Source organism: Narcine bancroftii, chromosome 7 (genome assembly GCF_036971445.1).
Source record: "Narcine bancroftii isolate sNarBan1 chromosome 7, sNarBan1.hap1, whole genome shotgun sequence".
In the NCBI taxonomy this organism is placed as follows: Eukaryota; Metazoa; Chordata; class Chondrichthyes; order Torpediniformes; family Narcinidae; genus Narcine; species Narcine bancroftii.
In genome coordinates, this window is record NC_091475.1 from 15,542,513 (window position 1) to 15,555,674 (window position 13,162).

A 13,162-nucleotide genomic window follows, 5' to 3' on the forward strand; every position below is an offset into this window, starting at 1 on the left:
TAAATGTGCTGTGACCTGTGTGTGTCCCCTGTATCAGCCCACAACTAACTTACTAAGAATACAGATCTGGATAAAATATAGTTTAACATTAAATTAAAGGTTAACACAAATCCATTACACGACTATTATGGGTGCACCCAACATCAACTATTCTTGCCTATACAGAAGCATCCAAAAGACAATAGTGAGAAATGGTAGTGCATCCTTCCAAACAGGGTAAGTGGGTAATTTGGTAGAACATTTTTCTTTTTTGAAGATGTGCTGAGGAATGAAAGCAAAATATTCCACCATGACACTGGAAGGACGGTCGGTGTAGTGGTAAGTCCAACACTGTTACAGCGCCAGCGATCAGGACTGGGGGCTTGAATCCTGTGCGGTCTGTAAGGAGTTTGTACATTCTCCCCTTCTCTGCGTGGGATTTCCCCGAGGGCTCCAGTTTCCTCCAACCATTCAAAACATATCGGGGACATAGGTCAATCAGGTCTAATTAGGCGGTACAGGCTCATGGGCCAGAAGGGCCTGTTACCATGCTATAGGTTTAAATTTTAAAAATTTAGGCACAATATTGCTCACAAGCACTTGAGTTCTTCATCCCTTAATTTTAATATCCTCTCGTGATGATGTTAAATCATTCTATCCAACAAGATATCCAAAAGATCAAAATCTCAAAAGATACATTTCAGTATGGCATAACCAAAAAAAATCCCAGCATTTTCTCACAATTATGATTAATTTTTATATATTTTCAAAAGACTGTATTCCATGTAACATTTTGTTCATTCTTGGCTGGGCTGACAATAATGGTCCTCACCCAACAAATGGCACGAATAGCATTGCACAATTTACCACCAACAATTCTTCAAGAAGACAATTACATTTCTCATAAATCTGCAAACGCTACAAAGACTTTGTGGTGTGTCCTATAGATATTGATGTATCATGCGAAGGTAATTGGTGATAGCCTGTGATAACCTCTGGTGATTCTCTTTCCTTGGTTTTTCTTAAAGTAAAACAGGATTGCCATTTCAAAATTCCAGAATAAACTACCATGGCACTGGGAAAATAAAAAGTTAAACTCAACTACCTCAAACTTAGAATATAGAACTTCAGCAAGAAAATAACAAGCCTGGTGGGTTGAAACAATGAATGACAAGGAGATACTACAGATATAAAGTGTTCCCAATTGCTCTGTTCCAGGCTGACGTCGCAGAGCAATGTCTCTGATGGCAGCACTAGCCCTGGGTGCAGGAGCCATGGGGCTGGGCTCGAGCTGGAACTCATGGCAGCAATGCTCAGCAAGCAATACTTTGCCTGTTACTAAGTTTTCAACGTCCACAGTGAAACACTAAAGTCTGCCAATGCTGTTATGGTTTTAAAAAACCCACAAAACTGCTGGAGGAACTCAGAAGGTCTCACAGCCTCTATGGGAGCTAAAGACTTGCCTGAACCCTTCGCCAAGGTATGAACAAAAAGCAGGAAGGAACCTGAAATAACAGGGCCGGTGGAGGAGGAGCACAGGCCAACAGTTAAATGAGAGCAGCAGATGGGGAGCAGTGAGGGACATTCTCACAGAACTCCCTTTGAAGAGGGGAAGAGAACTTCTACTGGGTAGGCATTTCCTCAAAGAGATTTCACAGTGGAGTAACCAATGGAGTGAAACATGAAAGTTTGCTGGGGCCAACATTCCAAATGCCTGCAGTGAAACACGCAAGTCTGCAGACGTGGTGATTGCAGTAAAAACACAGAAATTCTGGATGAACTCAGCTGGTCCTGTAGCACATGCTCCCACCTCCTTCCATCGCTCATCACAACCAACAAGACGGCGAGGAGCAAGATGGGCCCCAGGCTGCCTCAAAACCATTCACACTCCACTCACAGTGGCACCCACCTGGCGCGGCACCAGGCTGCAGAGTCAAGCTGCTGCCTCGACTGTGGGTTCCCAGTGGAATTTTTATTTTGTGGGGGGGAAGAAATTCATTGAGCAGAACAGCTCACTGACCTTTAGAAGGTGGGGTTTTATTATTTTATATGCTGTTTGGTTTACACACTGATTCAGATTAAAACCACCACGACACTCAGTCCTTTGGATCAGTAGGTGTATCTGCATTTCTGTTGTGGGTGATACTTTGACGAAGTAGACGGTACTGTGCAGCAAACAAGGCTTTCATTATGTTGGAAGTTCAGCATTTGTTGGACGAGGGCATCATTGAGGCCAGCAATAGCCCTTAGAGGACCCAGGTGGAAAAGAATAAGATGGGTCATAGACTACAGCCAGACCATCAACCAGTACACGCAGCTCAACATTTACCCCCTTCCCCGCATATCTGATATGGTAATGATTTGTCTTGCTATTGTATGGATTTAGACGAGCTTATGCAAGAATGTATACATGTGAATCAGAAGACATAATCTAAATTCCACCATGGGGCCCAGAGATGCATATGAATCAGTAGACATAATCTAAATTCCACCATGAGGCCCAGAGATGCAGTTGAATCAGTAGATAATCTAATTTACACCATGGGGCCCAGAGATGCATATGAATCAGTAGACATAATCTAATTCCACCATGAGGCCCAGGGGATTGAATCAGTATACATAATCTAATTTACACCATGAGGCCCAGAGATGCATATGAATCAGTAGACATAAATTCCACCATGAGGCCCAGAGATGCAGTTGAATCAGTAGACATAATCTAATTTCCACCATGAGGCCCAGAGATGCAGTTGAATCAAAAGACATAATCTAATTTCCACCATGAGGCCCAGAGATGCAGTTGAATCAGTAAGCATAATCTAATTTCCACCATGAGGCCCAGAGATGCAGTTGTCTTTTGTTAGTTGCAGACTGTCAGGAGACCTTGAAGATAAGTAAACCATTTATTCAGGGTGATGAGCTATGAGTAAACAATTTTTGGGTAATATAAGCCATGGTCCCGCTGCTGAAGTTTGAGACTCTCCGAGAGGTGGTAATATCTCTCAGCAAGAAGAAGAACTTCTAGACTCCAGCCAACGTCCCGATCGGGGGAGGTGGAGAAGCTGCTACCGGCACCCCGACAACCTACTACAAGTGAGTGGTCGTTGCCTCGCTTCGGCAGTTGGGACCAGTCCAGGCGTCGATAAATATAATTGGGAAGGGCTTGCATATTGTAGTATGAAATCAGCTTTAGATTTAGTAATAAAGATTTGTATAAACTGAAGTGCTCTCAGCGTGTGTCTTAGTTTTCTTTCAGTAGCTCAAACACTGTGACCAATCTAAAACGAACAAAGTGAGAGGGACAAATTTATGGTGATGATATGTCTGCTATTGTATGTTTAAACTCTGTATGCTTGAATTCTGTATTTTGTATATAATGGATACTTGTTTGGTTAAACAGAAATATGACTAACTATTGTGTAACTAAGCAGTTGAAATGCTTATCAGGAAAAACCATAGTCTAAGACCTAGAATGATGGTATTCTGTTTCTACCGAAGGTTCTGCATTTTAAGAATGAAAATAATTTATTTACAGTAGTGCTATCATTGAGATATTGTAAAATGATGCACACATTAACTTCAAAAAGTTTCTCAGCTGTAAACATTGGGAATTAATGTTGTTTGACCATTTGATCTTATATTTACAAACAACTTGCAAATTATTGGCTGAACTGCCAGATTGATTTATGGGACCATTGCATAAGATTGCTCCAAGGAAAATAAGTTTCTAATCATAGATAACAGGATGTGGAAGTAATTGATGGTTCTGTGAAACTAGGCTGGCACTGAACCAGAAAAAGCACTCTTTATATGGAAGCAAAATTCCAACAAGATAACAGAAAAATCTTTGTACAGGCTGTTCTTACTTTGACTGGGTGCTTCAGAGCGCAGAGCATATGTGTCCATGCTCGGTGTTGTAATCTGGCCACTCTGATCATGATCTAAGTTGACTAAAGGCAACTTGATTTGTTTCAGTTCTTTGGTGCTGTTATTCCCTAACAGTAGAACTGACTTTTACAATGGTCAATCAAGTCACACAATATCGGGTATTCTCCACGATTTACCTGAAGTTGATGTATCATCAGCTTGTGATCTGCCCAGGGGACCAGTATACTGCATTCAAGGCAGATGACCGCCTCTACCACTTCCTCCAGGCCCCTTTCGGCATCACAAATGAGGTCTCCATCTTCCAGCGGGAGATGGACCGCTTGGTGGACCACTATAATCTGCAAGCCACCTTCCCATACCTAGATAATGTAACTATCTGTGGCCATGACCTTTAACATCACGATGCAAATTTCCATCAGTTCCTCCAGGCAGCAAAATGCCTGAATCTTATAACAAGGACAAATGTGTGTTCCAGACAGCACAACTAACCACCCTCAGCAGCAAGGCTGAGAACCTGCTTGTTTTTTAGAATCAGCAGACATAAGCTAAATTCCACCGAGGGGCCAGAGATGCTGTTATCTGACAAAAGGACATCTGTGTACCAAGAACATTTAATCTTCCTGCCTGTTTTGGTCACAGACTGTCAGAGGCCTAGCCTTGACACAAAATAAACCATTGAATTCAAAGTGATAAGCTGAAAGTTGTGTTATTTGATAGAATCTAGGCATGCTAGCTTGCTTGCATATCTTTCTTTCTGTGCTGGGAATAGGTGCTTGGGTAAGCAGTTTTTGGGTAATATAAGCCATGGTCCCACTGCTGAAGTTTGAGACTCTCTGAGAGGTGGCAACATCTCTCAGCAAGAAGAAGAACTTCTAGAGTCCAGCCAACGTCCCGATCGGGGGAGGTGGGGAAGCTGCTACCGGCGCCCCGACAACCTACTACAAGTGTGCAGTCGTTGCCTCACTTCGGCAGTTGGGACCAGTCCAGGCGTTGATAAGTATAATCGGGAAGGGCTTGCATATTGTAGTTTGATATCAGCTTTAGAATTTGTAATAAATATTTGTATAAACTGATGTGCTCTCGGTGTGTGTGTCTATTTTCTTTCGGTAGCTCAAACACTGTGACCAATCTAAAACAAACAAAGTGAGAGGTACAAATTTACCCAGGACAGCCCCGACCCTGACCGCATGCATCCGTTGTTGGAGCTATCCCTCCCACATACCCTCAAAGCACTGAAGATGTGCTTGGTTTCTTATCATATTATGCTCAATGGTCCCCAGCTATGCGAACAAGATTCGCCCATTGGTGAAAGCCACCATGTTTCCCCTGCCGGCAGAGGCCCAAGCTGCATTTGACTATATCAAAGACAATATCACTAAGGCAACCATACCTGCTATAGACAATTCCAAACCATTCCAATTGGAGAGCGATGCATCTGACTTTGCCCTGGCTGCCACATTCAACCAAGCAGGCAGGCCAGTCACCTTTTTCTCATGCAACCTACAGGGCCCTGAAATTTGCCACTCCTCCATCGAGAAGGAGGCCCAGGAGTGAAAAATAATTAAAAAAAAAGGAAAGAAGAAGGAGGCCCAGGTCATCATGGAAGCAGTACATCACTGGAGGCACCACTTCACCGAAAAACTATTCACCCTCCTCATGGATCAATGAGCAGTCGCATTCATGTTTAATAATAAGCAATACTCCATTGAGGAAGTCCAGAAAATGACTAAAAACTGCTAGATCTGCATCGAATACAAACTACGATTCTTCATTACTGTCAAAACCACCTGCTCCTTCGAGTGCCTAAGTATTGATTTCCAGGGGCCCCTCCCCTCCTCCAAACAGAATGCTTCCTTCCTTACAATTATCAATGGATACTCCCATTTCCCTTTTGCCATCCCATGTCCGGACATGATGATGCCACAGTTATCAAGGCCCTCCACAATATCCACGCTCTTTGGGCAACCTGTCTTCATCCACAGTACCTGCTGGCTAGGGGCATTGCCACGAGTGGGTCCGTCAGCTGCAACCCTAGGGGAAATAGGCAAGTAGAAAGGGAGAAGGCCATGGTCTGGAAAACCATCCTCCTGGCACTGAGGTCACAGGGCCTCCCCATCTCCCAATGGCAAGAAGTCCTCCCCAAATGCACTCTACTCCATGTGGTCACTTTTATGTACAGCCACCAACAAAACACTTCATTTATGGATATTTGCTTTCCCAAGGAAATCAGATTCAGGGATCATGTTGCCTGCCTGGCTTACCTCACTAGGACTGGGGCTGCTTCAGAAGCAGTCTAGGCAATCTAAGACTGACCCACTGGTCAACAGGGTCTGCCTCCTCCATGATAACCCCCAGTATGCCTGCGTTGTCTTCCCTGGTGAGCGCAGGGCACAATCTCAATCCAGGATCTGGCACCATCAGGCACTTCGCCAACCACCACTGACCACAAACAGACACTTCCCCCCCACTTCTACCTTTGGGGTCAGCCTGACGTTTGGTCAGCCTGCAGCTGACCACTCTCCACCCTTGGCCACTGTTTCTGTCAATAATGCACCAACACCACACTCCCTTACTCACACCTGTCCCCACCCTCAACAAACTGTAACTGGTGATGATAGGCCAACTCCGCAAGCTGCTCAGAACACCACTCCAGTGCCACAACCATTACCACCTCATTTGCTGTGGCAGAGGAGACCATCTGACAGACTTAAATCTGTAAAATGAATATATATATATATATATATATATATATATTTGTTTCATTTTTTTTTTCTCACCCTGCAGGACTCTTCTGAAAAAGGAGGGGTGAATGTGGTAAACCACTGTTATGCTGTGATTGGCTGCTGCCAGCTGGACACATTCCCTGACACCAATCCTACCCATAGCCCTTTGCATGCTCCCCATTCCACTCTGCCTCAATCAGTCAATGAGGTTGATGGCTGTTCCAGTCTATAGTTAATAAAAGCCTGAGAGTTTCACAACTCCAGTCTTTTGTGATTATTGATGGTGCATCAGTGCTTATCTGGCACATTGAGTGATTCTTCTATGAACAGTCTAACAGGTCAACTAAGTGTGTCTTTGGTGTGGCATAAGCAGGAGGCAAATGCAGGTGGAGTTAAACAAACACTGTTATCTGATGAACCTATTTACCAACAGTTCTCCTGTTAGTGTTTAGTCATCACTCTGTGGAGATTGGATTTTGCCTTTGCTACCAATTTCAGTTTCAATTTGCTCGCTGACCTCTTCTGTCTCATCCTACCAGGTTTTAATTGTTACCTTGATAATTTGCCATACATCCTATCTCTGGCAATTCCTCTGTTTTCATCACCATTTAAACATACTTGTTTTTTTTAAAATTTTTCTAATTCTGATGAAGAGTCATCGATCCTCTCTCCCCTTGGGGAAACTGCCTGAGAAACTGCTTCAGTGCTTTCAGCAACTTCTGTTTTGCCTCCAGCACCTGCTTTTATCTTTATCCCATCCACACCAATTCCCAGTGGACACTGCTCCCTTCCCTTTTGTGGCAATGCTCTCTCAGGGCCAGAGATCTCCCGAGGCTAACAGTGGCGTCAGTCTCTGCTATTCAGCTTGTGCAACCAAAAATAAGAGGGAGACAACAGCTTCTTTCAGTACGGGGTGAAGTAATGGTGCCTCATGGCAAAAGGTTGTGGGGAGAGGGAGGAGCAAGAGCTGGCAGGTGATAGATGGGCGGGGAAAGAAATGGAAATTATGCAAAGAGTTTGGAGTTGATGTGAGGAAGGGTCAAAGGGATAAGGAAGGTGCATTCTGAAAGTAGTTGACAGTAGATGATGGGGAGCTCGAGGGAGAAAGGTGTAGGTTTCAGGCAGGGCAAGAGAGTGGGGGAAGGGAAAGATAGGGAAAGGAGTCAGAGGGATTGGGGAAAGCAAGGAGGGTTAGAAAAATGGGGAGGTTACTGTAAGTTGGAGATTGATGCTATCAGGTTGGACACTACCTAGATGGAATGGAAAATTAAATGACACTGGACAACAATTTTTTTTTCAAAAAGTTTGCTTCCAGAAAAAAAATTGAGGATTATGAAAGGCAAATTCAAGACTAACACAAAAATAATTTCAGATTTTCTGTATCAACATAGAAAGTTGGAGAAACATTAACTAATATTGAATTTTATCGATCTTTTTTTTTAAGATATATATTTTTAATTTTTTTAAATTATACTAATATTATTAATTCTTCACTCTTTATCGTGGGGGTGGGGAGGGGGGGTTTAGGGGTTAAAAATAGGTTTTTTTTAGTCTTAGTTTTTAGTTGTTGGGGGAGATGCCGAGATTGGTATTGTATTAACTATGTTTCTTTGTACCTGTATTACTTTATTTTGTATTTTTATGGAAAGGTAAAATTTTTTTCTCCAAGCTTTCAATTTCCTTTTCCAAACTTAAACTTTCAAATAAATACTGCTTTTTTTTTTAAATCTTTGCTGTATAACTAATAATTTGTCCCCTCAAATATGCTTGCAAGGCATCCCACAGAGTAAATTTATTCTGAACTGTATTATTATTCATTTGTAAATAAAAAATAATTTGATCTCTCATATACTTAATAAAATCTGGTCTCTTCAATAACATTTCATTAAACCTCCAACGATAAGCAATCTCAATTACTTCAGTACCTAAACATTTAACTAACAATAGCGAATGATCTGACAGTAATCTGCTTTTATATTCTGCAAAATTAAATTTACCTTGCAAATGCACAGAAATCAAAAATAAATCTATTCCAGAAAAAAGAATTATGTCAGGTTGAATAAAAGGAGTAATCTTGCTCAGTTGGATTTAACTTGCTCCAAATTTCGACTAAATTTAAATACTTCATCTTCTCAAGCAGTCTTTTTGCCATTTTAGTTCTTTTAACAATTTTTGGAAATTTATTCAAAAAAGGATCCAAACAACAATTAAAGTCTCCTTCTACCAATACATTTGCCTGATTCATATTTAAAAATATATCCAAAATAAATGCTTGATCATCTTCATTTGGTGCATAAACATTCATTAGTGTCCAACTTTCAGAAAAAATCTTACAATTAACTATTAACATTCTTCAAGCATTGGCAGAAAAAGAGTCCAAAGTAAAATATTTTTTTTGTTTACAAGTATTGCCACCCCTCCAGCTTTAGAATTAAAAGAATAAATTACATGTCCTACCCAATCCCATTCCAATTTCAAATGTTCTTTTTCTGTAAAATGAGTTTCTTGCAAAAATGCATTATCTACTTTTAACTTCTTCTCTTCTCTTTGGCTTGGTTTCGCGGACGAAGATTTATGGAGGGGTAATGACCACGTCAGCTGCAGGCTCGTTTGTGGCTGACAAGTCCGATGTGGGACAGGCAGACACGGTTGCAGGGAAAATTGGTTGGTCGGGGTTGGGTTTTTCCTCCTTTGTCTTTTGTCAGTGAGGTGGGCTCTGCGGTCTTCTTCAAAGGAGGTTGCTGCCCGCCGAACTGTGAGGCGTCAAGATGCACGGTTTGAGGCAATATCAGCCCACTGGCAGTGGTCAATGTGGCAGGCACCAAGAGATTTCTTTAGGCAGTCCTTGTACGTCTTCTTTTAACTTCTTAATATAAACTAAACCACGTTTCCTTTTTAATGGATGATTTAAACCCTTAACATTAAAAGATGCAAAATTTAAACTATTCATTACAACACACAGTGGCACCCAATCTTTCACAATTGGTTCATAAAAAACCCCTTAACCAACTACAAAAAAATACACCCCAAAAAAACTGCAAAGCAGTAACACCCCCCCCCCCCCCCATATTAACCGGGTGTGGTTAATACCAACAGTGGCTGGACTTTGGATTTAGCTGGGATATCATCTTCTCGCCAGCTGGAGAGCAAAGAAGCCCCTCAGGCACTGGATACTTCCTGAAGTTCTTCTTGCAAATCCACCAGTTTATTCAAAACCACCAACGGCTTCGAAGAAAAATCCTGTATCAAGTTAGAATCTGGTAAAGAGTTAGCAAAGGTCAATGCAGCCTGTGGATTTTCAAAAAATTGAGATTGATATTACCCATAAAATATCTTTAAATTTGCTGGGTATCTAAAAGTGGACTTGTACCCTTTTTTCCATAAAACTGTTTTAGCAGCATTAAACTCCTTCCGTCTCATAACAACCGCCTGCCTCAAACCTAAATTTAAAAAAAACTTTACTATTTTGAATTACCATTGGACCATTCATACTGCAGCACGTAAAATCATCTCACCATCTTGATACCTCAAACACCTCACCAAAATTTGCCGAGGTGGTTGAACCAGTAACGGCTTCTTCCTTAACGCACGATGCACTTTCTCTATCTCCAAACCCTCTGGAAAATATTCTGGACCAAATATTTCAACAATCCAATCATTAAAAATATTTGTAGGATTTGTTCCCTCAAAACCCTCTGGCAACCCCACTATTTTTATTATTTTGCCGACATTGATTTTCTAATGAATCCATCTTCTGTAAAAAATTCTTCTTCTCCATTTACCATCCAGCCACTGCTCCTTCAACTTGGTCCACTCTTTCTTCTACATTTTTAATTTTATTTTCAACCATATCCACTGCTGTCAGACACTTGTTAACATCCACCTTCAAAGAAGCAATCTCAACAGACATATCAGTAATTTTAAGTCTCATATCAGCAAGATCAACATTTTGAAAACTGGTGGACACATAATGCATCAAACTCTCATTCTGCTTAGTTATTGTTTCTAACATTACCATCACACCAGAAGCAGGCGAAGGGCTTATTGTACTGGGATTTATAGGGTGAAGGTAATTTTAAAGTTGTAGGGGTGCCTTCTACTTTGGCTGCAGCTAATAAAAGTGTCTTCCTCCTCCAAATAATGTTCCAGCTCCTCTTCCATTTCTTCCTGTATTAAATTAACTTCTTTAACTTCCTTAAGCTGGCTGTAGGTCTCCTTCACGCTCAATGACGAGTTGAATTCCTCAGCCCGACATTGAGCAGCAGCCCCTGCAGCCCTCACTCGTTCCAGGGTTTCGCTGCTTGAGTCCCAGCAGTGACTATATAGCGTTGGTAGGTCGCTCCGCCACGTTCCCTGGATTCCGTCCTAAAGGCGCTGCCGCAGGCGACGCATCGCGCCCTCCGACCGCCCCGCAATCGACCACACTACCTGATGTGCTTAGCGCAGCAGATTCGCGCACGTCGCACACCTTGCGAAGCGATGTCAAGGACACAGCAGTGGCGCCATCTTGCGTCGATCTGCGCACAGAGGACGCCGCTGCTACAGTCAGTCTCGCTCATAAGGATCGTTGAGTCTTCGGCTCCATCTGCAATTGATGTCGAGGCTCCAAATTTTCGGAAAGGCCAAGTTTTACAGAATCTTCCAACTCTCTAAAATGCAGTTTTTTAAAAAAATTTTTGAACTTTACCTCTTTTAACCAGTTTTCCTCTTATATCAAAAGCAGAATTCTCATAAAGTTTTCAGACATATATTAAGATATTAAATATGGGCTTTAAACTTTCCAGCTGAGGAGAGATGAGCTCCTACGTCTTCACCCTACGCCATCTTGCCACGCCCCCCTGTATGTGACCTACTCTAACAAATCTTTCCCAATTTATCTCCCAAAAACATATCTATATACTCTATCACATAACATCAAGCAAATTAAAACAGGGAACTACAAAATAAAAGTAATATAGGTATTATCATAAATATGTGTAGTGCCCTATCAGTAACCACCAAGACTAGGCTGAGGGAACAATAGGCTTTAATACACAGAAGAACTTTGCTGGCCAGGATCCAGGTATAGGAATGGAGGGAAGGGAGAGGTGGCTCAACCTTTATGGCCCAGGACCACGGGGGAGGAGTCATAGGGTATGAGTCATCAGTGGGCGGGCCAGCTCCAAATATACAGAAGTCAACAATAACTATATACAATGGAGGAAACAAACACCACAATATGCTAAAATCTCAACTCAGTGGTAAATCAAATTTAATAAATTAAGGGTAATTTTAGTGGAAAGAGTTGAAGCCTGTAACTCTTCACCAAATTAATTCTTTTTTCACTTTGATATCCAAATAGAGACAAGCATAAGGCATACCTGTAAAATCCAGGAATCAGTGAGCATGAAAGAGTAAATGAAACTGAAATCTTCAAATACCATAATTTTCAAGGTAGTTTCTCTCCTGCTATTATGAGACTCCTGAATTAGAAATTACAATGCCTTGCACTATTTAAATGCACCCTTCTCTTTAACATGATACCCTGAACTTTTATTTGCAACACTTTTTATATTCTCACATGACCTGCGATATATACCTGTATAGGCTGACTTGCCTTAACAACTTGCAAAGGTTTTTCACTATATCTTGGTGCACATGAAAAAATAAATTTAAGTGTTTCATCTTTAATTTTCAAAGAAAATTCTGATAGAATGTCATCCGTCTGAAACATTAGTTCTATTTCCCACTCCATCTATTAATATTTCTGATATTCCATTTTTATTAGCTGTTCCTCTTTTGCTCCAGACTCCAAATTCAGCACTGATACTAACCTGTACAGTCAGAGTCAAGAGATCCTTTCGAAGTCCATGCTTGTCAATCTAATATCTTGTGCACATTTGAGGTTCAGATCGCTAGCAAGTGTTCACTGCAGAGAATACCCTTACATATTTGCTCCTAACCTTTGCATGAAAAATAAAAACTGTTCCTTCTTTTGAGTTCTGGTACACGAAACATAGGGCAACATTCAGCGAAAAGAAAGTAATAGGCAGTCATTTGGTTTGGTATATGTCAACCAACAAAAACCAATGGAAATGATCAGTACACAGCACATGACGTGTGTAGTGACTCTTTACAAACCTTTGAAATACTTCTGATTTCATCTCTAACACTGAACCCACAGCCTTCATAGAAAAGTAACCAAAAAACTGGCTATGGAAACACAGAACATACAGATGCTGAATCTTCAGTAGACAACAAAAAGCCGAGGTACTCAGGGGGTCAGGTGGCATCCATGGGTAGAAACCATTTACTGCTGTGGATGCTGCCTGACCTGGCAAGACCCTCCAGTAAATATTAGAGTCTCAGATGGTTAGTGTGAGCAGCTCCAGCATTTGCAATGTCCCTGGGTAGAAGCTATTTCTCACCCTGGTGGCACAGGCTCTGATACATTTTTAATGTAAATAAAATTTAAATTTAGACATACAGCTTGGTTACAGGCTATTTTGGCCCACAAGCCCGTCCCATCCAATTACACCCACTCCTATAACTCTTTCCCGATAGTAGTAGTGCAGGATGGTAAGGGTCTTCAC